The following is a 26,478-nucleotide window of genomic DNA, read 5'->3' on the forward strand; positions in this document are numbered from 1 at the left end:
TATTCGAAGTGACAGGGATTCTGCTGCTCTTTAAAAAAGTCTTATTTCACCTAAAATGAGCCTTTAAAGATGTCTTAAAATAGAGCAGAAAGACTTTATTAATGTAAGTAATGCCATTGATGGTTGCATGCATTTAAAAAAAAAAAAAAAAAACTTTTTTTTCGCATATTTGTAATCTTTTTCATTAACTAACATTATCAAAGATTAATAGATACTGTAACAAATGTATTGTTCATTGTTAGTTCATGTTAATTAATACATTAACTAGTGTTTACCAATGACACTTTATTGTAAAGTGTTCCCTCTTAAATTTACCTTCATGTGACTTCATATGACTTTTTAGGGACACTGTCAGTGAGAAGAAATTCAGAGAAGAGCCCTACTCCATGTGGCTAGATAGTTCTTTAACTCCTTACCATGTAGTGAGTACTGTAAAAAGTATTTGAGTGTCTGTGTCTTTTCATCTCTCTGTCTGTCTCCTCTCAACTATCTGTTTTTTGTTTTTCTCTGATAGACTGTATCAGAGGCTCACAGGCTCACCAGCTCCTCTTCTTCCTCAGGACACTGAAGAAGAACCAGCTGTCTTCAGCCATCCTGGTGAACTTCTACCGGTGTGTGATCGAGAGCATCCTGACCAGTTTTATCACAGTCTGGTATGGGGTCTGCTCGGTGGCTGACCGCAAGGCACTGCAGAGTGTGGTGAAAACTGCCCAACACATCACAGGAACACCACTTCCTGCTATTGAGGACATCCAGAGGAAACACTGTCTACGTCGAGCTCGCAGCATTCTTAAGGACTCCTCTCACCCTGACCATATACTGTTTAACCTCCTGCCCTCCGGGAGGCGCTTCAGGAGCCTCCGGACAAGGACCAGCAGATCCAGGAACAGCTTTCTCCCTACAGCTGTCTCCTTACTGAACTCTGCCCTCTGACACCCCCCACACACACACACACAGACTCGTCACCCCTCCTCATCACTAAATCTGATTTACAAACAAGCAACAAACAGTAACTTGTTATTACTTGAACTACTGTCTGTTCATCCAGAATACTGAGTAATCCATTTGCACACTGAAATATTTTCTATGCACTTTTTTACTGTCCATTGCACTAGTGTAAATGATGTCCATATACCACTCCTTACAATCAAGAGCCTTTTTATGCCACCCACGAGGGCCATTCTTGTAATGCTAGTATACAAGAGAGGCCTACAAATCATCTCTCCCTCTCTCTCTCCCACACACAAACCCACACCTTATTATTTTACCTCATAAATTCCCTTTCAACACCTCCCTGTTGTATATGCTGACATCTTGTTTGTTTGATTGTGAACCACAGAAGCAGAGAGATCTGAACGCTGGCAGAGCGACTGGATGGCCTGTGATTGATATCTGCTAGAATCTGGTTTGGGCTCATGTAGCCACTACACAAACATGTGAACGATGAGACTATCTCTAGCCATAACCAATGTCAGGCTCGGCTGATATCGATCAGTCTCTGTTGGCACAGCCGTGCTCTGACCGGGAGATCTGCTTACACGGGTCAGTGGAGTGTTTAGACAGACAATTGAAAAGGTCAGTAGCTACTGGTAAAACACAGTGAAACGGATGCGCTGGAAATGTGCTGCGTGTTACAGAACAACAGAGCAGTTAAATACAATAAAATACCTGTGCATCACAATTCTTATTTAAAAGAATCATGTAAATACATGTCAAATTTACTTGTAACAAAGACAATATTTTAGCTACTGTAATATAAATAATTAAAAAATGTGAATATACATACTGTTCAAAAGTTTGGTTTGTTTTTTTTTATTTTTTTGATTGCCCTGTAATTTCAAATCTGAATACTATTGTTTTTCTGCATCTATGTACCCTACCATTCAAAAACTTTGGGTATTTATTAAAAAATGTATTAAAAATAACTGTTCTCTATTTGAATATATTAAAAAAAGATCCAGCCTTGGGCTTATTTGGGAGCCTTTCATTTATTTTTGCACTGAGGTCAGCTATGTAATTGGGCTATTTCATAATGATGCATTATAATAATTAAATGGATCCGGACCAAGACCAAACACATAAGATCAGTCGATACAGAACGAAACGCTTCTGATTCCTCTTATGCCTCTGCACTTTTTAATACTGCTTTTATTAGAATATTTTCAAGGAAGCAGTGCAGATAATGATAGAGCCTTCTTTGAAAAAAAAAGAAAGAAAGAAAGAAAAAAAAAACCCTTGATGAAATCATTATGCTGTAATTTCAGTTAAGAGGACCAGTGGAGATTATATGGTAAGAGTGAGCTAATATTTAATAAAGAGGTAGAAATGGAGACAACAACTGTAAGAGCGACTCAGAATGAAGAGCAGGAGAGGAGCTGCTGCATGTTCATTAGTCTTTGGCGAAGCGCTCCTCGAGTTTCAGCTCATCTGCATGAAGACGGGCTTCTCGTGTCCCTAATGAGAGAACCTAGAGACAGTTACATTACCACAACCCCCAGCAGCACGAGCCAATCGATCCCAGGTTTAGCCCAGCGAGTCTCACTAACACTGCTGCTCTGATCACCTGATGTGTTTTGGGTGCTGGTGGGGTTTGCTTCCTGGTAGAGAGATGATGTGAGGGGGAGATGAGGCAGAGATGCCACACCCTGCAATGAAAAACATCTTAGTATTTGTTTTCATGTACATAAAACAACAAATACTGTAAACTGTTCATCTGAACGCTCTGTAAACTGAAATATGCATTATAGTGCAGGTCCATTGCTTTCTTTGAAACCCCCTAGAACACCCTAGAAACCATATATTATGGCCCTGTTAAAGACCTAGAACACCATAGCAACCACTACTACCAAAACAGCCAAGAATGTGAGAACGTGCTAAAACATCTCAGATCACCATAGCAACCACTACTACCAAAACAGCCAAGAATGTGAGAACGTGCTAAAACATCTCAGATCACCATAGCAACACCCTAGAAAACAATTAAAACACCATAGAACGTGCTAAAATTACCCAAATCACCATAGCAACTGTTTAGCAGTCACATAGCAAGCAACACACTAGAAAACAACTAAAACAGCGTATGATAAAAACTTCTCAGATCACCATAGCAACAGCATAAAAAAACAAATAAAACACTCTAAAACCCGCTAAAAAAGCAACACACTAAAAATACTCAGATCATATGAAAAACTTTGTTAAAAAGAAAAAAAGGGGGAGTGTTTTAAGAACCACTGAACAAAATATTTTAAAACTGAGGGTAAAGGGGCACATTTTCAATAAATTCACAAAGCTTATGTAAAGTGAGTGAGTGACGTGACATACAGCCAAGTATAGTGACCCATACTCAGAATTCATGCTCTGCATTTAACCCATCCAAAGTGCACACACACACCATAAACACACACACAGACCATAAACACACACACACACACATAAACACACACACACACACACACACACACACACACACACACACACAAGTGCACACACACGGAGCAGTGGGTATCATTTATGCTGCGGCGCCCGGGGAGCCAGTTGGGGGTTCGGTGCCTTGCTCAAGGGCACCTCAGTTGTTAACATTGTACATTAGGTATCATTAGATTTATTAATCCTTAAGAAGGTCGCAGGTTCGAGTCTCGGTGCTGGCAGGAGTTGTAGGTGGGAGGGAGTGAATGAACAGCGCTCTCTTCCTCCCTCAATACCCATGGCTGAAGTGTTCTTGAGCAAGGCACTGAACCCCCATTTGCTCCCCGGGCGCTGGATATATAGCTGCCCACTGCTCCGGGTGTGTGTTCACGGTGTGTTCACTTCTCACTGCTGTGTGTGTGTGTGTCCACTGCTCCAGGTGTGTGTTCACTTCTCACTGCTGTGTGTGTGTGTGTCCACTGCTCCGGGTGTGTGTTCACCAGAGGCGGACAGAGTACACAGCTTTATTACTTGAGTAAAAGTACAGATACCCCTTGCTAAATTTTACTCAAGTACAAGTAAAAGTACTACAGTCGGATGTCTACTTAAGTAAAAGTACTGAAGTACTTGTTTTTAAAAGTACTTGAGTATCAAGAGTATAAGAGTACATTTACTAAATATTGCATTACTACTGCCACAGTGCTTACATTTATGTACAGAAACATCCTACATGGAGTTATGAAAAATTTTAATGTTAATACCTTGGAGAATGTAAAAGGAATTGAAAGTAAAATCAAGTCATTTTCATCTTTTTACCGTGTTGCTTTATTTAACATTTCTCACTTGCGCACAATGGCAACGCTCTGACAAACCTCTGCTAGAGTTTTAATGGAATTGTTGCACCCACATTTGAACCTGACTGTTAAACACACCGCATACTCAAGAACATCAAAGCATAAATGCTCAGCTGATTACATTAATGGTGTAATATCAGAAAAGAAAATTCAGCTAAGAATTGTGTGTACATGAGTTTCTCTGTTTTTTCATCAATCAAATCAATAAACCTAAATCAGCAAAGAAGGCAATATAGCAATGTTCTGACACACCTCTGAACCTGACCGTGTTATCAACACGCAGCATAGAAGAGAAAATAATAATGATTAAAGAAAATTAGCTAATCAGCTGTGTTTAGGTCAGCGTACAAAGAAGGAAAAATAAAAATTCAGCTCATTTGAGTGACAGTATTTAAAGGGTTAGTTCAGCCAAAATGAAAATTATGTCATTAATGACTCACCCTCATGTCGTTTCCCAAAACCCGTGAGACCTCCGTTCATCTTCGGAACACAGTATAAGATATTTTTAGATTTAGTCCGAGAGCTTTCTGTCCCTCCATTGAGAATGTATGTACGGTATACTGTCCACGGTCCAAAAGGTAATAAAAAACATCTTCAAAGTAGTCCATGTGACATCTAGAGGGTCCGTTAGAATTTATTGAAGCATCGAAAATACATTTTGGTCCAAAAATATCAAAAACTACGACTTTATTCAGCCTTGTCTTCTCTCCCGGGTCTGTTATGAGCGTGGGGGCGGGACAGATGGGGGTTGGGTTTGGGGTGGGTCAGAGGCAAGTTGAATACACATAAGTAATACATAATACATAATTATTTAATAAGAATTATTGTGATAATAATAATGAGACTTATTCATGTTTCTTTTTTCTTTATCTTTATTATAACAAATTTATTATTACATAAAAGGAAACAATGTGGTGGTGCATGTAGAACATGTAACAAGAAATGTCATGGTACTTGAAGTACATGGAAACACCTTCATGTTAAATACATGAGGTAAAGTACTTCATGTATTTAACATGAAGGCGGTTCTTGAACCGGTTCTTGACTCGTTCGTTATCTGGCTCGGCTCGGTGTTCATCTTTAGTTCTCTCTTCACAGCAGTTCAGTCAGTGTACTGTTTGAGTAAATGAATTACTCCGGGATATTGGGTTTATTTGAACTCAGAGGGAGTGTCAGCCATGTTAAAAAAGTTAACAGCTTAAGTCATTTGTGGATTAATGCTTATTGTTGACGTGAACCGTTTCAAACGATTCAGTTCGATTTGTTGAACTGGTTCAAGAAGATCCGGTTACATCGAGTGATTCGTTCGCGAACCGGATGTGCTGTGAACGCGCTCATAACAGACACGGAAGAGAAGACAAGGCTGAATAAAGTCGTAGTTTTTGATATTTTTGGACCAAAATGTATTTTCGATGCGTCAATAAATTCTAACGGACCCTCTGATGTCACATGGACTACTTTGATGATGTTTTTATTACCTTTCTGGACGTGGACAGTATACTGTACATACATTCTCAATGGAGGGACAGAAAGCTCTCGGACTAAATCTGAAATATCTTAAACTGTGTTCCGAAGATGAACGGAGGTCTCACGGGTTTGGAACGACATGAGGGTGAGTCATTAATGACATAATTTTCATTTTTGGCTGAACTAACCCTTTAAGCCCCTTCCTCTCACAGACATACAGGCAAAGGCAGGAGAAAATACTTTCAACTGAATAACACCATTCTCACACACACAATCTATGTGTGACAACTCTCTGTGTGTGTGTGTGTGTGTGTGTGTGTACTGTACTTCACTTCAATCAGATGTCATGAAGTCTTTGGCGGATAGCTGAATGTGATTGCTGATAGGCTGTGTCCCAATCAGTGGCGCCTGCACAATCCAATCACGTTTGAGAGGGAAACAACACGTTTCCGAGAATTTTCCTTTTTTTCCGTCACACAAATTTTTAATCAGATAGGCGTTTCGTCCACACGGAATCCGGCGTTTTGGAAGAGTGAAACCGATGTTTTTTGAAACTGGGTCCCAGAGTGGATAAATTTGAAAACGCCGCCCTTGTGTTTTCGTCTGGACCCGTATATTTTCTGAAATGATGAAGTCATCAGCCCACGTCTCTCCCTAATCAGACACCGCTACGTCACGTAATAGCAACAAAAACATGAATAAACACTGAACAATTGTCTTTTTATTAACTAACACGGATTAATAAATGTATTGCTCCATGTTCGTTTGTGTACCACGCGCAAGGTTTATGAGCTTCTTCTCCGTTTTTAGTGTATCTCTGTGGCAGAATCACAGCGCCACATGCTGGTCTGGCATGTTTACTACATTGTTTTGCGGTTTCGTGTGGACGCGGATATTTCTTGAGACGAGGGAAAAAAAAGATCGGATAGGGGGTAAAGCTCCGTCTCCGTGTGGACGGGGCCGAAGAAGTAACAGGTACTTACGGTTATGGATAGAAATGTAGCGGAGTAAAGAGTACAATATTTGCCTCTCAAATTTACTTGAGTAAAGTCATGAGTACTCCCCAAAAATGATACTCGAGTAAAGTACAGATCCCTCAAAATTGTACTTAAGTATTGTACTCAAGTAAATGTACTCCATTACTGTCCGGCTCTGGTGTTCACGGTGTATTCACTTCTCACTGCTGTGTGTGTGTGTGTGTGTCCACTGCTCCGGGTGTGTGTTCACTTCTCACTGCTGTGTGTGTGTGTCCACTGCTCCGGGTGTGTGTTCACTTCTCACTGCTGTGTGTGTGCACTTGGATGGGTTAAATGCAGAGCACCAATTCCGAGTATGGGTTACCATACTTGCCAAATGTCATGACTTCACTTTTTTTTTCACTTTCGTATTGCCGGCCCGAGACTCAACCCACAACCTTAGGGTTAGGAGTCAAACTCTCTAACCATTAGGCCACGACTTCCTAAAATGTGTCCTGCACAATAAAAGAGAACTTCTGAGCATTCAAATTCTCTGCTGGGACAAAAAGAAGGAAAGAAAATCACAATTAGTTCTCTGTAAGTTAAATTGTTTCTCCTATAGACAGCAATAATATGCAATGGAGAGCAAATGGAGACTTTTGCTCGAGTCTCTTGCTTATCAGATTTATTCTGCTGAGAAAAGACCTAGTGATCTCACACGTGTCTCATCTAGAGTTTTAGAAGAGATTTCAAACAGTCTACTGTGCTCTGATTTATCAAGATGTCACAATCTGTGATGAAGAACCAGAAATCTCAATGTGAACTTGTATTTAACATCATATTCTAGAGCTATAATGATTATATTCATTTTATGACTCAATATTCTTACTTAATGTTAAAAAAGAGAAACATCTGTTACAAAAATGATAGCACCTGTAAATGTCTCCTGAGCAACAAAAGAGAAACTTCTGAGGACTCATCTTTTCTCTGGGACTCATCAATTCCCTAGAAAAAACAAAATTGTTCTCTTTATAATCTAAATTGTTTCCTCTCAATAATATCAATGAAGAGCAATTGGTGACTTTTGCTAAAAGCATCCTGCTTCTCAGATTTATTCTCCTTAGAATAAGACACAGAAATCCCATATGTACGTCATCTATAGTTTCAGAAGAAATCTCAAAATGTCTCAAACTGTGCTCAGAAGGACCTAAGACCTCAAAGTCTGAAACAGTCAGAGATCTCAATATGAACTCAAACATTTCTCATCAAATACTTATGTTATATTATTCACTTATGAGTTCTGTTATTCACATTCATTTTATAGCTCTGTACATTTACTGTATACTAAGAATTGTAACACTTGAGTCTATTTTTATTTATTTTTAGCAGGAAAAATCCAAGACTCACATCCAAGTTCTCCATGAGTTATGAAAGCACAAGAGCCTCTGAGCAATATGATTTCCCCAGATCACATGTTGGAAAGAAAACAAAAAATCACACAACATCCCTTAATAATATTCACAATAAATATTAAAAGCAGAGGAAATGGAGACTTTTACTTGAGTCTCCTGCTTTTCAGAATTATATTTGTGAGGAAAAGACCACAGTAATTTCACATGTGTCTAGAGTCCAGAAGAGATCTCAAAATGTCTCAAACTGCACTCAGATTTCCCAAGATCCCAAAGTCTGAAATCAAATGCCAGAGATCTCAGTATAAACTCAAATATTTCTCATCAACTGATTTGAGCTGTTACTCGCATTTCTTTTATAGTTCCATATATCTACTGCAAAATCAGAAACGAAACAGATACATCTGAGATCTCCAGAGTTATGTAAGAGCAACCTCTAAGCAATATCAATTTCCCTAAAAATAAACCACTTACACAGAAAATCACACAAATCGCATATGACTTTTAAATAAACATCGCGTGATCCTAGAGGTGGAGGGAGATGAATTAGGGAAGTGCCACATTCCTTGCCCTTTGTGCATGGAGATATTCATGAGTTGTTTTTTCCTCACAAGCTCAAAGTTCACGGACAGCTCTAACAGGTGGAGCACTTCCGATCCATTCGTGTCCACCTACAGCTCGCAGGTCTGGCTTCCCGGTTCGCTTCTGCGAGTGTCACAGAGGTGTCTGGTGACCATTGTTTTCTCTTATCTCACACTCACACTCAACTAATGGACTGCTTTGCCCCTTCCCTCCGTTTCCCATCTCAGACTGGGAGGTTCCCCTGGGCCCTGCTACACGGCTCAATAGCTCAGCTCCTGGATGGGATCATAACCCTGAGTGCTGGCCAAGAGAAGAGCTGCTTCTCCTCAGACCCAGAGTTCCTGCTGCAGGATAACAAACTCACTCGAGCCTCACCATGGTTGACCGTAGGGTGGCCGCGGTTGTGGTTATGCTTCTAGTCCTGGTTACACCAGCCCTGAGCGGATGCCCAAGTGCCTGCCGCTGCTCCTTCGCCATGCTTCAATGCCTGGAGCCAGACAGAATCAGCAGCATCCCTGCGTTGGCAGCACAGGAGAGCGAAAACATCACTGAAATGTAAGTTGTGTTTGTTGTTCAGGCATGTTTACAGTGAGATGCTTGAGAAAAGTTGTGTGGAAGTCCAGCGCTTGATCTTGGAAGGAGATGGAATGGGTTCAATCAAACTGATTGGCTTTCATGAATTTTCATGGAGAATTCTGGGCATTTGGATGTATAGTTTGTGCATGGTGTAGCCTAGTGGTTTTTCCTGGCAGACCACTCCAATTATCTTCAGCTTTTAAAGCTTTTAAATGAATTTCATTTATTTTGAGGAATCCGAACGTAACACGCTGAAAGCAGAACTTTCTCAAAACAAGGCAATGCTTGGGAACTAGTCAAGGACTGGAGGAAAGGACTGCTACTTTGTGTTGCTGCTGAGCTGTGTGCAGCTTCTCTTTAAGTGCTGTTAAGTGTGTCAGGTACATAATCTATTCACGGAAATGGTGAGAAAACATTTCCATGTTCATGTGTGTTTAGTCAGAAGGATGGTTCCCGGAGGTGTAGGACTTGAGATCAGTTTAGTGCACTTCATTCAGAATCATGTTTATATCACTATAGCACTCATGCTTATAGTAGGAAACATAATTGCCACACCGCTTACAATCATCTCAGTTTCATGCGTTCCCTCTTGCCCATCCCTTAAGTGTAAACAATGAAATATTTAAATGGAAGGAAATGCTAGAAAAAAGCCTGATAACTGGTTAACTCTAAGTTAGTTTACCATACACAATGAAAAGCTATTTTATATATATATATATATATATATATATATATATATATATATATATCTATCTATATATATAATATATATATATATATATATATTTAAAAAATTACAGTCAAAACAATATCCTTCACAAATGTAAGACATTTCTTTTTTTAAAGCAGTGATCCATCTCATTTTCTTATTATTTATGTCCATTGGGGTGTTTTATGACATTTACTTAGTTAATGTTTATTGCATTATTTTAGTGGTATTTAGATGTGTTTACCTTGATTGTATTTGTTTGGATCACAATGTGCGTTGCCCATATCTATTGTTTGGTCACAGATGCTGGAAATCCCATTTCTGATGAACTGTACATCATCATGTATCATTATGCTGAAGAGTTGTCCATGTTTTTTTTGTGACCAAGTTTTTAAGATCTGGTTCTCTAGAAGAGATGAGACATATAAAAAAGGTGAAGAAAAAAAAAGAACCTGGGTTCAAATCCCAAGCTAATATATCATGTTTTAATAAATCAAGCTTAAACTGAAATAGATGAGATCAACATGCAATTTCATCGTACAGAAAAGAGCAGCTTTGACATTTTTGATAATAACTCCTATTGTTTTCCATGGAGAAAAAAAGTCATTTGAGTTTCAAGCAACATGAGGGTAGACAGTTATCGATAAAATGTTGCAATACCATTTTATAAATACAAATGGCTGTTTTTTGCCTTTAAGGCCAACACTTTACCTACAATGACAATAATACAACATAATTACAACAGATTATTATTTTTTTTTTCAAGTTGAATTGACATCTACCAATCGATCAAATGTGATCAATTTAATTATTAGGATAATTGTTTGTAAAACAAAGTTTCCAAAATGCATCCCACAATGTCTGACATCATCATCACTGCATTTTTAGTTCTGCACAGTTGCCACTGTTGTTTTCCTCAGTACACCTGCTCAGGTGCGATTCTCTGAACTCCAGTAGAGTCTTACATTTACTACAAGCATTCAATCAATAAATAAGAATGCACTTTTGCCAAGTGTTTACACAGAACACTGTGTGCCTGTAAAAAAAAAAAAAAAAAAAACCAGCATTTCGCCGTATTATTGAGATGGGCACAGTACAGAAGAGCAGTGCTTCTACCAAGAAGGAAAACAAGAGACCATTAACTTCACACCAGCAGCAGAAATACATCATTCATCATGCTGTAAATTCCATTCTGTGAATTGCTCATGAATGTACTGCTGAAAACAATAGATGAAATATTGCCCACTCGACTCGATTCAATAAGCCAAAGCAGTTTGAGATGTCGTCCCACCTGCTCTGTAATCAGATTACGGCTCTCTGAGTCAATCAGACGCTAATAAATATCCGTTTGTGCTTTATGAACACAACTGGACAGAATCACAGATCAAAAGATTCCAATAAATTTGGTAGAAATGTCTTTAGTTATCAACATATATATTTGAAAAGGTTATTATGTATAATTTAGAGAAGATTTATGGCAGCAACATTATTATCAGCATGTATAATGTACACTGAAAAAAACAACTGGTGTAGGATTTACTCTGAACTATTTTTACTAAGATGTACATTTTAGTTTTTTAATGTGATTAATATTGAAATGGTGAGTAAAAGATAAATTTTTGTAATAAAATTGGTGGTGAACCAAGCAATAAATTTTACAGCTTTGAAAAATAATTTTTTTGCAGTGTACATATATTCAGTGCCTTGCTATTGGTGAATATTTTGTCATCAATCATTTGTCTGGGATTAATACACAACAAAACACACTCACTTCTTTAAAGCTTTTTTTAAGACCATATTTCAGCATGCTACAGCAAATGCATTAAAACATCATATTGAATTGAACTGAAAAAAGTTTTTTACTTTGTACTGAATTAGGGCACACGTCGTATGACGTATGCCTTTTGTCAGTACAGCTCTATATAGTCTGATTCACTGAGCCATTGTGGAGAAACCATTTAAACTTTTCTCTAAAATAATCTGAGTTCTCCTTCCTGGAAGTACAAATGCTTTTCAACGAATCTGTGTGTAACTGAAAAGTAATTTATTTCAAAATACTTCACTGATGGTACTTATGCCTCATATTAACGTCTGCAAGGGCACAGCACTATTTCATTTAACTCAAAGAGACCTGCAATCACACACTTCATGTGTTTTAGAGTGGAGATAAAACAAGTTTCTACTGCTATATGTACTCATGTGAACATTAAAGCATTTAAGCATTTATTTTCATATTTAAATGCATTCATATATATTTTATATACGTACATAAAAATAATGCAATATCAGGAAGGTGTCACTATAATGAAATGACTCGGTTACATATTGTAACCCTTGTTTCCTGAAGGAAGGAACTGAGACGTCACGTCGGTGATGACGAATTGGGAATCTCGCCATAGAGACCAATCTACTTCGAGTGTAAATTATACGAGCCAGTGCACATTGGCATGCAATGATTGCATCCATCTGCTGCTGATATAGCGCAGGTATAAATAGGCAGCAGATTCACTGCATATTCAGGTTTTCGCCAAGGAGCCGAGCCAGTGACCCGATAATGTCTCCATTCCCTCCTTTAGGGAACGAGGGTGACAATACCTAACCGAGATGTTCCCTTCCAGACGGTCACTTTCGACGTCACATCGGTGACCGACGAATTGGGAATCCCTACCAAAGCACCGCGTATGCTGTCACATATGGAAACCGTTTAGGTGCATATGGAAGATTTAGAAGTGATTGCAACTCTCTTGGGAAATGGGAGAGAAATTCTGCCGGGGAAACGCCATGGGCTCTGAGGCTGTACCATGGACTTTACACATATGGGATCTGCTTAGGTCTCCGCCTTTAGTTTACTATGCCGCCCGCAGTTGGAATCAGCTTCCAGAAGGATCAGAATGTGCTAAAACATTAGTCACATTTAAATCAGGACTCAAAACTCATCTATTTAGCTGTGAGTTGAATGAGCAATGTGCGATGTCCGAATTGATTGCACTGTATTTTTACATATTCACTATATTCTATGTAAAATCATTTTCTATTTTTAACTGTTTTAAATTCATTTTTAAATACGTCAACTTTTTTAAATCATTTCCAATGTTTTAAAAATTGCCTGTTTTATGTTTTTTAAATTGCTTGTTTTATTTTTGTTATTATTTTTCTTCATGATTATTTTACCTTCTTTTATGTAAACACTTTGAATTACCATTGTGTACGAAATGTGCTATATAAATAATCTACATACGGAACGCAGCCCTCTACCGGTTCTCAAGGATTCAGTGAGTGAGGGTCTGGCACTGGACATTCTGCCATGTCTGGCTGCCGAGGAAATGGAGGAGCTTGACAGGGTCTACAGTATGGACTCTCTGGAGTGGTTTTAGCAAGCCGACACTAAACCGAGGCCTCTCGGTGCTTCTACCTGTTTGATGTGAGAACATAGGAGGATTCTGACAGGGGGATACCACAGGGGAACCTAGGAAACATGTTGGGGGTCCCCCAGCCCACAGCTCTACAAATGTCTGTCAGCGAGGTGCCACGAGCCAGCACCCAGGAGAATGCAACACTTCTAGTAGAGTGAGCTTGCAACCTGAGGGGGCAGGGCACACCCCGTGCTAAATAAGCCAGGGTGATGGCATCCACTATCTAGTGGGCTATCCTCTGCTTGGAGACAGCACTCCCCTTCTGCCGGCCTCTGTAACAAATAAAGAGCTGTACAATTTTGATTTGTACTCAACACTGACTGAGCACGTTCCTCTGTGAGGCATGCTGTCTGTTTGACCAAATCCAACTCCATACCTAGAAAAGGGATCCTCAGAGAGAGTTTGCTCTTTTTCCAGTTGACCCGAAGACCCAACAGGCTGAGGTGCCTGAGCAACAGGTCACTGTGCTCTCTCAGGGGGAACAAGAGCCCCCTCCACAACTTTCATGAAGACACGGGGGGACAGGGACAGCCCAAAGGGCAGGACCTTGTACTGAAATGCTCGTCCTTAGAACGCAAACCACTGAAAGGGTCTGTGGCATGGAAGGATTGAGACATGTAAGGACACGTCCGTCAGGTCGATCGCTGCAAACCAATCTTGGGGAAGGAAACACCCAAAGGAGCATTTCAGCGTTAACATCTTGAACGGTAGACTGTGAAGGGCCCGGTTCAAGACACGCAGGTCCAAGATCGGTTGTAACCTACTGCTTTTCTTGGGTACAATAAAGTAGGGGCTGTAAAACCCCGTCTTTCATATCAGCTGGAGGGACCGCCTCTTTATCGCGTCCTTTGCCAACAGGACTGCGATCTCCGCATGCAAGACAGGGGCATCAGCTGCCTTGACTGATGTGAACTTGATGCCCCTGAACTTGGGGGGACACCAGGCGAACTGAATTGCACTGCCGAGTCTGATGATCCATAGGAGCCAGCAAGACGGACTGGGCAGCGCAAGCCAGGCTTCCAGATACCGTACAAGCGGGACCAGCGGAACCACCAATGTACCAGCAGTGGGGCAGAGCCAGAGATAGAGGAAACCGCTCTTTTGTCGAGATTTTGGCCACTCTGCCCGGCCCTCGTCTGGGGGAAGGAGTGGTGCGTTCACCATCTCCTGAAGAGCAGCTCCCTCCATCTCTGGGTTGCCCGTCACAGGGCCTCTTGCTCTTGCGCTTACCACCAGGTTCGGTGTCTGCCTGGATGGGCGGTGGCTGCTGTGTGACTGGCTGCTCAGCTGGAGGCTGCTGGGGCGCAGCAGCGGGGGCAGAAGCAGGAGGATGCCGTCGGTGACGAGAGTTGCTGAAACCCGGTTGATGGGTGGAGGCAGCAGCAGCCCACTGGGGCAGGAAGCGAATTGCCTCAGTCTGCTTCTGTGCAGCCGAGATCTGCTGGGCGAAGCTCTCGACTGCATCACCGAAGAGGCTGGTCTGGGACACGGGGGGCATTGAGGAACCACACTTTGTTGGCATCCCTCATAACGGCCAGACACAGCCAGAGATAATAATAATAATAATTAATAATTCCTTACATTTATATATCGCTTTTCTAGGCACTCAACGCGCTTTACATTGTCAGGGGGTATCTCCTCATCCACCACCAGTATGCAGCATCCAGCAGCATTTGGCGACGGCAGCCATAGTGCACCAGAAAGCCCACCACACACCTGCTTACTGGTGGAGAGGAGACAGAGTGATGAAGCCAATCAGCAGATATGGGGATTGTTAGGAGGCCATTGATGGTCAGAGGCCAATGATGCGAATTTAGGCCCAGGATGCCGCCGAGGTCAGACCTCTACTCTTTTCGAAAGACATCCTGGTCACACCTCTACTCTTCAAAATTTTTTAATGACCACAGAGGGTCAGGACCTCGGTTTAACATCCAAAGGAAGTTTCACAATTATTATATTGGGGCGCTAGGACCCACACAGACCACAGGGTGAGCACCCCCTGCTGGCCTCACTAGCACCTCTTCCAGCAGCGACCTAGTTTTCCCAGGAGGTCTCCCATCCAGGTACTGACCAGGTTCAGCCCTGCTTAGCTTCAGTGGGCAGCCGGTCTTGGGCTCCAGGGTGATATGGCTGCCTGCGATATCAGATAGATGGCGCTCCTGGACCACAAGCGTGGACATCGCATGACCCAGAGAACTCGCTGGGAAGGAATGGTTTGCCCTGCCAGGTGGAGGCGGTATTAGGACACAACTGCATCGCTACTGACCGCTCCACCAGAGGGTTCTCTGTATACCCCCTGGCTGACCCGCTGTCGAGGGTGGCGAGGGAGGAGGAGCTAGCAGGCCTCAACAAAGACTCAACAAAGTCTTTAAAAAGACGTGCCCTGTAAATCCTCTTTTAGGGAAAAAGGCTCTTTTAGCATGCTGAAGCACACAGGGGAAATGGCATCCTGCAACACAAACAGGGGGTAGTGCAGCCTGATGTGTGCAATCCACTCGACACGGGAAAAACAACCACTGCTGTAGCGCCATTCCGTCAACACAAAAAGCTCCCAGAGAGTGCACTGAACTCAAAGTTCAAGTTCACTCAAAGTTTGGCAGGAGCAGAACGATGATATCGCTAGGCTCCGAAGCAAAAAGCTAAATATGCGGTGCATCTGCTGCCTATTTATACTTGCGCTGCGATCAGTGGCAGCTGGATGCAATCAATGCATGCCAATTTGTATTGGCTCTTTTAGTTTACACTCGAAGTAGATTGGTCTCTCTTGCAAGATTCCCAATTCGCTGGTCACCAACTTGATGTCGAAAGTGACCGTCTGAAAGGGAACTTGGGTGGCTGCATTTCCAAGGTTATTTATTTATTTATTTATTTATTTTGATATTTCAACAAAGCAAGATAAGCCTTAGTCAATAAGAAATTCTACTTACTTAACTATCTTACTTTCATAATGTAACATGTTTCCGATTTAAAAAAAATTTAATCACTAAAAAAAAACAGGTGTTTTACGGAGGTGAATCAAGTTATTGCATTTTGATTATGCAAACAAAATCAGAAATAAAGTGCAGCAATGAAATATACTGTAACACTAACATATGGTAAATAGTTTCAGATTTGATTTAATGACATTGATCATGATTATTACTAGAGGGACCTGTTTTAATGCAGCATTATTTTAGTTGAATTTCAACCTGTTCTTTCATTTCAACCGTCTAGCTACATAGAGAGTCAAGCCAACCTAGAGAACATCACAGACATAGACCTCACCAACTACAGAGAACTGAAGAACCTGTAAGTATAACACAGTCTACAAAAGATGTATTAGATTCCAAAAGATTTTCAAGTAACTTAAGATTTGAATGAGACTTTGTGCATTCATATATGTATTTCAGGACAATCACGGATTGTGGGTTGGTATACATCTCTGAAAATGCATTCCAGCACAATTTTAAGCTGCAGTATGTGTGAGTATTCTTTAGATACACGACTGGCCTTCCCACAATACACTTGGATCTCAGAGCTTGTATCTGTCAATCATTTCAAACCCTCTTCCCCCCTGATAACTGAAGTTGCTTTATTGGTCTCAGGTGGTAAAAACCCAAGACACATTTAAAGTTACTAATCAACCAAATGAATACTGAGGAAAACATTTCCACATTTCACATCCAGAAATCATTTGAATGCATTAATTTTCCCATAATTCAAAAGGAAATTTGCAGAGATAATCATCATGTATTTCAAGAAGAGCATAACAACAATCTGAAAAACTGTGTTTGGTGGTGTGGAGGAGACTTCAGCTTGGCTCATGAATATTAATTACACAACATGACATCCAGTAGTTCTTCCTAATTTTTATTTGCAATGCAATTGTGTGGCAGAGGCTTTAGCTAAGTAAAGGAACAGTTCACCCAAAAACGAACAATTCTGTGATAATTTATGCACATTCCTATAATTTCAAATCTGTAATCTGTAATTTTTTTCTATGGAATTAATTCATCATGCTGTAAACGAGGGTTACTCCACCACAAATCAGTGTCATTAATCACTTACCCCCATGTCGTTCCAAACCCGTAAAAGCTTCGTTCGTCTTCAGAACACAATTTAAGATATTTTGGATGAAAACCATTAGGCTTGAGATTGTCCCATAGACTGCCAAATAAATAACAGTGTCAAGGTCCAGGAAAGTATGAAAAGCATCGTCAAATCAGCGTAGCACCATTTTGGCAAATCTGAGCAGTATATGCACTGTTTTCATTCAAACCAAAGCGTAAATACACGGATTATAGATCCTCCTTAAAGAACTTCCTCAGCAAATGTCTTAGAATAAAGGTACATAACATAAACCATGAAGAAAATACTATTCAAAATGTCATGTTTTATTCAATGTGTTACTCAATTCTTTGTCATTGTGAAATTTACTAGCAACATTTTTAGTAATTTTTTTTTCTTTTCTTTTTCAGTGTAGAAGCATAACTATTTTCAAATCATCCTTTTTAAGGTTCAAACTAAAGATCTGACATCTATTCCCTCCTGAAGGGAAGATTTCTAATCACGGCATCAACGAAACACTAATGTCATTAGCTGAAAGGTTGTTGACCCTTATCTCCACTATCTTGTAATGGTTATCTCTCAGTGTGTGCGACATGCCCACTGTTGTAGATGTGGGGGGAAAGCGGGTCACACAGGAGGGGAGAACGGGAGGGTTCTGGAGAAACATGATAGCATATCCAGCAGTCACATTTTGCTCACCCAATTTGGCGTATTATTGACAACTGATGCATAATAAATACACTCCACTAAGGGTCCTTTATCATGCAATTAATATTTCACAGAGGACCAGATGTGTCAGTATCTCTGCGAGCATCGTGTGGTGGTGGGGCTGTACAGTAGAAAAAATCATAAGTGTAAATGAGTCTATCTTTATTCACCTGACGTGCATGGCTTGGGTTCTTTAATCCACTGCCTCCCCCTCCTCTTGATGCCAGCTGCTATTCTCAGACCGTCTCTCCCTATGGTAGAATCGAGCTGTGATAGATAGGCGCTGATGGCCGACCCATCTGACATGAACTTTTGGGAGTAGGGAAAACAGATATTTGAACCCTAGCTTAGCCCTGCCACAGAGAATCTATATGTGCGAATCCGTCACTGTCCCCATTGGCTGTCATCTCTCTTTATTTAGCTTTAGATTTCAGCTTCCATCTGGCAAATTCAATTAGACAGGACAACAAATATCTCTGAATCAGAAACCTTGAATTGAGAGGTATTCTGTTCACAAAACGATGCAATATAATAAATGAAACTATGTATGCAGGCAACACACAGGCCTTCAAACTCCACTCTCTAGCTCTTAGCCAAACTTGTTTTAGCTTGTCTGTGAGAAAGAGAAGAAATTCATTCAACTAATTAAGATTGAATCCAGTTGTCAGCCAGTACAGAGAAATGCGTGCCAGTGTTATTTTTGAAATGCAGTGCTGCTATGAAATATTTTGCTTCATTGTACCTTGTTACTGTCGCTCATGTACTGTATGCATGTTTTTTGTTGATACAAACTCTTAAGCTTAAATATTGCTCTTTGGAGCATGAAGCATACAGTAAGTTTGTGCCGCAGACATGAAAAATAACTCAAATTATGGCATTTTTACTTTTCTAAGTGAGTGGACTTTAGATGATCAACTGGAGGACAATAAAACTGCTAAAACATTTAAATAAAATAAAAATCCCACTTACATGAAAGTGTTTATCTAAATACCAGAACAATGTTTTGCAGGTTACAGTGTTATTTTGGAAATATTTATATACAATTAGAATATTTATTATTATTTTAAATTGGCTGTTATTTTTTTTTATCATTTCAGTTTTCATTTTTAGCTTAGGTTTTAGTACATTTTTAACATGCTTTTGTGATTTTTTTTTTTTTTTTGTATTATATTTCTATTAAGCCATTTTTTTCAGTCTTAGCAACTTATTTTTCTTCAACTTATTTTATTTTACTTGGTTACCTAGGCAACATTTCAAATTTTCATTTTAATTTTGTTTTAAGGGTTTTAATCTATAATATATATTTTATTTCAGCTTTATTTTAATGAACCAAAATGATTTTTAATATTTTATTTCAGCTTTATTTTAATGAACCAAAATGATTTTTAATTAATAAGAATTAGAATTAACAGAACTTTGCAGCCTTTATTTATGAGTTAATGCATTATAAAAGTATTGTTAATGCATTAATTCTGCCTTGTAATGCACCTTAAAATGTAATATATGATCGCATGAATAGCTGTAACCACATTTATAACACATTTTAATACTTATGTATTCATTCTTTCATTTTAGTACTTCAATAGAAAATATTACAAACCACAAGATGTAAGGAATCTGAAAATATTATAGTGCATTTTAACTTAGGTTACAATTATTTGTAATTATTATTATATATATATATATATTGCATTATAATGTATATTATGATATTATTTATAATGCATTACACATAAAAGCTTTAAGTGTTACTAAAAATAGTATTCAGCGATTCTACTTCATAATTACATTTAATTCTGTATTACTTGCTGTTTCTTTGTAACTGTTTATTACATTTATTAGCAATTTCTGAGTGAAATTATCTTTTTTTCTCTCTCTCCCTTGGTGTAGCATCACAGTAGCACATTTTACACTATTTATACTTTCTTCAGAAAACATAACAATCTAGTTATGTGATAAAATTCCTCCGAAGTGGGTAAAGGCTCTGTATCTGAGCTGTCTACAATTTTTTTTATTTTTATAAAACAGTCCTATTTATGAAGAGTCTATTTAACTATTGTACAACAGAGCTGATAGAATTGAATGCATGAGAATATGCATCTCTCTTTTGCATGTGTAATTCACATCTTCTCTTACAGAAACCTGGCCTCAAATTTTCTGGTGCACATCAGTTGGAGGGTGTTCCAGTCGGTCCCTCTGTTGAGTCTGTGAGTAACACACTGCACTGAGATTTACAGATTTATACTCGGCTGGTGATTTGAGACCGAAAATGTGAACAATATACCTCTGACTGAAAAGTTTAAATGATAGATCTGAGGTCCTGCGCACGTATTATTTTTCTGAAAGCATGAAATAAGCATAAGAAATGACACCTGCTTCATTTTTGCACAGAATCTTGAGGGACAATCGGCTCACGTGCTCATGTGACATTTACTGGCTTCAGCAGTGGCACAGAAAAAGACAAAGCGACACGGATTTTCAACAAAATTGCATGCACAATGGCAACAACATTCAGCTGGATTCATTTGAAATGGAGAACTGCAGTATGTGCTCTTATCTGGAATGAAACATATTTCAGGATAAAGTGTGTTCTTTTACATACTTCTCTCACATTTAAAATGAAGAGACAATAAACAAGCCATTCTTGATTTCCCCAAAAACTTGGGACGGAGCTATTCATTTGACTGACCAATGGAAAGTGTTAAGGAAACCTGTTCGAAAGAATCATTATCTATGATAAATTACATACTTTGCATTTAAGATATTGAAACAAAATTGTCATGATGGATACTTTACAGTTTTACACACACCATTGTTCAATAATAGATCTGAAGTCTCTTTTACTAAGGCTGGATTTATTTGATCAAAAATACAGTAAAAACGGTGTAAATATTATTACAATTCAAATTAACTGTTTTCTATTTGAATATACTTTGAAATGTAATTTATTCATGTGATGCTTCAGCCTTCAGTATCACACCATCCTTTAGAAATCACTCTAATATGCTGATTTGGTGCTTAAGCAACATTTTTCATTATTATCAATGTTGCAAACACTTGTCCTGCTTCATATTTTTGTGGAAATTGTCATCCTTTCTTCAGAAATTTTTGATTATATAAATGCTGTTCATTTCAACTTTCTATTAAAGTAGACACACACTTTATATTGTGATATTTCCTGATCTTCTTCCCCTTCATTTTCAGTTTTCTCTCAATGTCCTTATAACTAAAACTGGCTAAATGTTTTGTGGTCTGAAGGCATTCCTGAGGTCACAATTCACCCATCGACACTGACCACTCAAGAAGGTGGAAATCTGACATTTACCTGTCTGGTGACTGGAGCACCAGCACCGACGCTCCGCTGGAGAACAGAGCACCTACAGTCCAGCTGGAACCTGCAGGTACATGACACTGCTTTCAGATCAGGACGCTGTCAAGGAAGTAATCAATGGAAACTGACCAATGTGATTAACCACGTACTTGAATAAAGATCGCTTGTGGTACTGGGACGTAAAAAACATGCAATCATATCTCTGAGCCTTTTGTTGTAGTATTCCTGGTTTGTAAGTCACTTAGGGCAATTAATACTCGTTCAAGCCCCTTACCCCAGTCCACTAAAATATGCTTGGATGATTAAACGTTGTTGCAGGACTTCGAAGACTTGTTTACTTTGTCAGTCAGTTAAATCTTGCCTATATCCATCCTTGTCCACAGCAAGGACTCAGGGGTTCAGCCTCGGAGCTGGTTCTCCACATGAGGAACGTGTCGTCTAGAGACAACCTGCAGAACCTCACCTGTGAGGCGGACAATCCTGCTGGAATGGGAGAAGACACGGTGCAGCTAGACATTCAATGTATGTGCTGAAACTTTTCTGTTCTTTCATTTCTGTCATTTTTCTTAATACCATGCACATTCTTATTTTTCTCTTGGAAAACACAGTCATTTTGCATGAATGTAAATCAGTGCATTTTCAAATCTAAATGCAACAGCATATGAGATGTCTATGTATATACTAACACTAAAGTCTATCTACTTATTATGAAATATATCTGCCCTTTTTATTAGAATTTTGAATTATAATAATTATTTTATCTTTATGCTATCATTTAAATTTTTAGTTATTTTGTAATGTTTTTTTGTTTATTCAGCTTTATTGTCATATCACTGAAGTACTGGTAAAGTTTTTTTTAAATTAATATTTTAATTAACTTTTTTTTCTATTTTCCATTTTTCATTTTAAAGTTTTAGTATTTTTATGGCCATTTTTAATGCCTATATAGTTTTATTTCAGCTTTACTTTCAGTTATTTTTAGTACATCAAGTTAAACTAAGTGAGAGTGTCTTTGTGTCTCCAATTGTGGAAAAAAAAGGTTAATTTTATAAAATATTTTATTTTATTTCATTTGTTGTTTTTTTTCAGTAACTTTTTTTCCCCCAATAACAAAATGTTGTTGTTTTTGTCTTTTAAGGATTTTGTTTATAACAAGCTATAATAGCTCTGTTTAGGTTTCATTCATTCCGCATCATGTTTTAGTTTTTATTACAATTTTAGTTTGAGTACACATGGTAATTATAGTGTTTAAACTTATTTTATTTAGTTTTAATTAATTAAGTTTATAATTTATTTAAATTTAGTTTTTATTCATTTTCATTTAGTCTGATAGTTATATTTTATTTCAGCTTTATTTCAATAAATATCAACAAAACCAAATTGAATTCTTTTATACACAAATGCACACAGCTCTGCTATAAAATAGAAAGTAAATTTCAAACATCGGCCGATACTGTGACTGTCTCACTGCACACGTGTGAACTCATTCCCTATATGTGTTTAGTTCCAGTGCGGATCTTGTTCATGAAGGACCCAGAACCACAACATCGCTGGTGTTTCCCATTCGCTGTGGACAGCAATCCTCCCGCCACCATCAAATGGCTGTTTAACAACATGCCTCTGACCGAAACACTCCACACCTACACCGAACTGATCAGAGATGCAACCGAGGGCTCCATTCAACACGGCTGTCTGTTCCTCAACAAGACCACCCCCTCAACAACGGCAGCTACACGCTCATCGTGGTGAATAAACTGGGTAGAGACCAGGCAACGGTAAACGGGAAGTTCACGGGTAACCCTTTTGACCCGGAAGGCATCATTCCTGGTGAAAGGCTGGAGTCGGACCGTCTGGACTGAGAGACGACTTCCCCCTAAGAGAACAAAGGACTTTCCTGATCATTTGAACACTCTCTCTTTCACTCCTAGATTCATCTTTGAGAATCTGATGTCTTGTATTGTATCTTTGAATTCCTGATTATACATATTTAACTCGATCATAAATTGTTTACATTTGAATTCTACTTATTATTACCTAGATAATTAATAAATTGTTAGAAAGCCCCGAACGAGTATCAATATATTAAAGAATAAAATAGGAATAATCAAATAAAGGTGAGAATATAATAATAATTAGAGACAGACAAAACAAACAATTTGCCTTTCAACCTAAAATTCGAGGTAATACTAAATGGGAGTCAGATTAGATCATTAAATGGAGCCCAGATTGAAGTTTAACCCTAAATTGAATAACTCCTTCAGCCAGCACCGGATACCTTCATGTGGACGTGTGCGTGTGGACCTTACACAATGGTGAGTGCACATCATCATACAACTTGTCGTGCTGTTCATAAGCTGGTGGTGCATTGAGTCAATTATTGTTATAATCTCCTCACCACACGCCAGTCCTCACTGATGACCGAGTTAAAGTTATCTAAATCTAATTCCTATTTGACTTTAAAATTTGACTATTTAAAAAACAATTTTTTGGCCTACATTTATACTAATCACATGCCACATTGTTGTCGCAGTACAAATATCGAAGAATGCATAAATCCAGATGTGTTCTCTGAAAAGGTGAGATAATGAATAATAAAAAAATTAATCAAAAAAAAAAAAAATAACCGATGCAGTGAAGTCAGAACAATGAAAACTTCAAGTTTAAACTTGAAATCGAAATAGCCCATATGTTGCATAGATTATCTTTTTTGTTTTCTAAACCTTGCCTCCATACTGCCTCTGAAACAACTTTCCTTTTCAGCTGAGCTTAACAAAACCCACCGAACCATCCATTTTGGAATGTAACACAAACTTTTCACAATTCAAACTTAAACCTCAATGGAGACAATCAAGCCTCATCCTACATTTTTTTTCTCATTAAACATCCTGTTCAGATCGGAAATGCCACCAGAGATTGCGAATGCCCAAAAGAGGTTGTGATTAAAGAGTTTTAGTTGACTTTTTCTTATTATCAAAGTCTTCTGTTGAAGGAATGGCAAGTCAGTCTACACTCCACCGCTTATTTGCAACGCATGCCAAGCTGCCCTATTGTTGCCGGATGAAAGACCAATTAGAAACGGGGAAAGGTTTGCCCAATAACATTTAAACTTTTTTTTTTTTTCTACGTTTTTATGGATTGACAGGCCTGATAACATAGTCATCAAGTCATGTGATTCTAAACATAAGCCAGCCACACATATGTTGGAAATAAAAAAGCTTTTTCCCACTCTGAGATGACTTCATTTCTTAATCAATTGTCAACAAATACGACAATTTCAAAATTGCTACTTGGATGCCTTCAAAAATCCAGATCATATTTGCAGGTTAATCCGAAGGCTAAATCAGTTGTATTTTGCGCCTAACAGAAACTGAATAAATCAGTTTACTCATGTCTCAACAGGCAAGATGTGTTGCCGTCTGAAAGAGGTCCTTTAATGGGGAAAGAGCAACTATCTCGAGCAATAGACGACAGAATCAGAATCAAAAGTGCAGGTGGGCAGCTCACACAACTGCAGAAGTAGACTAGTCTAGTGTTAGATGAAAGCCGGAGTCATGCACAATCATGGCCCATGCCCCAACTGACTTTCTCCAATATTATTTTGTCGGATCTGAATGAGGTCCACAGGAGGCAATGGGTGTCTGGCTTTTAAGTACGGCACAAAAGGCCAGCGAAGATTACAGTCTTCTTCTAAGCCTGTAACTGTTGTACAGTGTCCGCCTAACAGCGCGGCAAAGTGATGAAGTTCGTAATTACAGAGCAACAAAAATAGCATCCGAGCGAGCCATTGAAGAGAGGCATGGAGCCAGGCTTTTCACAAAGTGCCTAGTGGACTGATAGCCTCCCTCCCCTCTCGCTCTATCCCCTGCGTTTCCTATCTCTGCCAGTCTGGGGTCTCTGCGGTTATAGCTGTAAAAAAACGCTGGCAGGGGTGGTTACCAGAGAATTCCTGTAAAAATACAGCAGCACGTAGATTACATTTCGGAAGGACATCTGTAATTGATGTTACAGTGAATGAAAATGAAAGCCGCTAAATCACATTAAAAAATTGTTAAGTCTACACTTTTTTTTTTTGTTAATTTCACATAACTGCATTGTATATAAATAGACAATTTCCTGATATTGTGTACATGTAATAAGTGCTTATGTGCATCATAAATAATCAAATTAACAGGGAAAATATCAAACAAAAACTAATTTAAAACTGGGTTATAAAACACAGTAAAACTTTGCATTTTTTAAATGGAGATGTATGTATATTATACCGAAAATAGCCATAATATGCTGTATAATTAGGTTAATTAATGAAGTTATATTTATAATGTGTTTACAAAATAAATACATCTTGAAATAAGACAAGAGAGGAAAAATATCACTTTTGCAAAATTTATTTAGTAGCCATCAAAAAGATTGTAAACATAACTGGATGCATTTTATTTTTTTTTTTTTTTCAAACTAAGTTTTAAAAAGTTATTTAACAAAGTTTAAGTGCCAGGCACAACAACAATTCACAACAACACACTCTCCCCTGTCTGGAATGTTCCACAGTAAGACTTATCGATCTCCATAGAGACAATCAGGTGATGCCAATAGGCCAAGTTACAGGTCAGATCTGTGGAGAGGCGAGCCCCCTTACAGTAAGAATGCAGGTTTGTTAAGGTTTTTTTTTTTTTTGCATTAATAACAGTTCTAATTGAATAAATGCAAGATACATATGGACCCTCTACCAGAGAGTTACAGTGCACCTTTAAGAGTTTAAAACAAATTACATAGTGCCTTAACCATAATACACATTGTGGATTTAACAGTGAAAACAGTACCTCTTTCTCAAACAAACAGTCAGAGTCAACAGAAAGAGTCCATATTTAGGCTTAATCGCCACCTTCGTGATCGGGAGGTTCCTGCATCAGGGTGAGGAATCGAGGGTTCAAGTTAAGAGTGATCACTTTGGAGTTTTTATTCTGCACTTTGGTTCCCCTTTTCTGGGCTTCTATTGAGAAAAAACACCTGTAGAATAAAAGCAT

At 38.7% G+C, this 26,478-nt stretch overlaps 1 pseudogene; it reads left to right on the top strand.

Annotated features, from left to right (window-relative positions):
* Positions 1–8,935: 8,935 nt before the first annotated feature.
* LOC109112725 lies at positions 8,936–23,424 on the top strand (annotated as a pseudogene).
* Positions 23,425–26,478: the final 3,054 nt, after the last annotated feature.

The sequence above is a fragment of the Cyprinus carpio genome, unplaced genomic scaffold (genome assembly GCF_018340385.1).
Source record: "Cyprinus carpio isolate SPL01 unplaced genomic scaffold, ASM1834038v1 S000000001, whole genome shotgun sequence".
Classification (NCBI taxonomy): domain Eukaryota; kingdom Metazoa; phylum Chordata; class Actinopteri; order Cypriniformes; family Cyprinidae; genus Cyprinus; species Cyprinus carpio.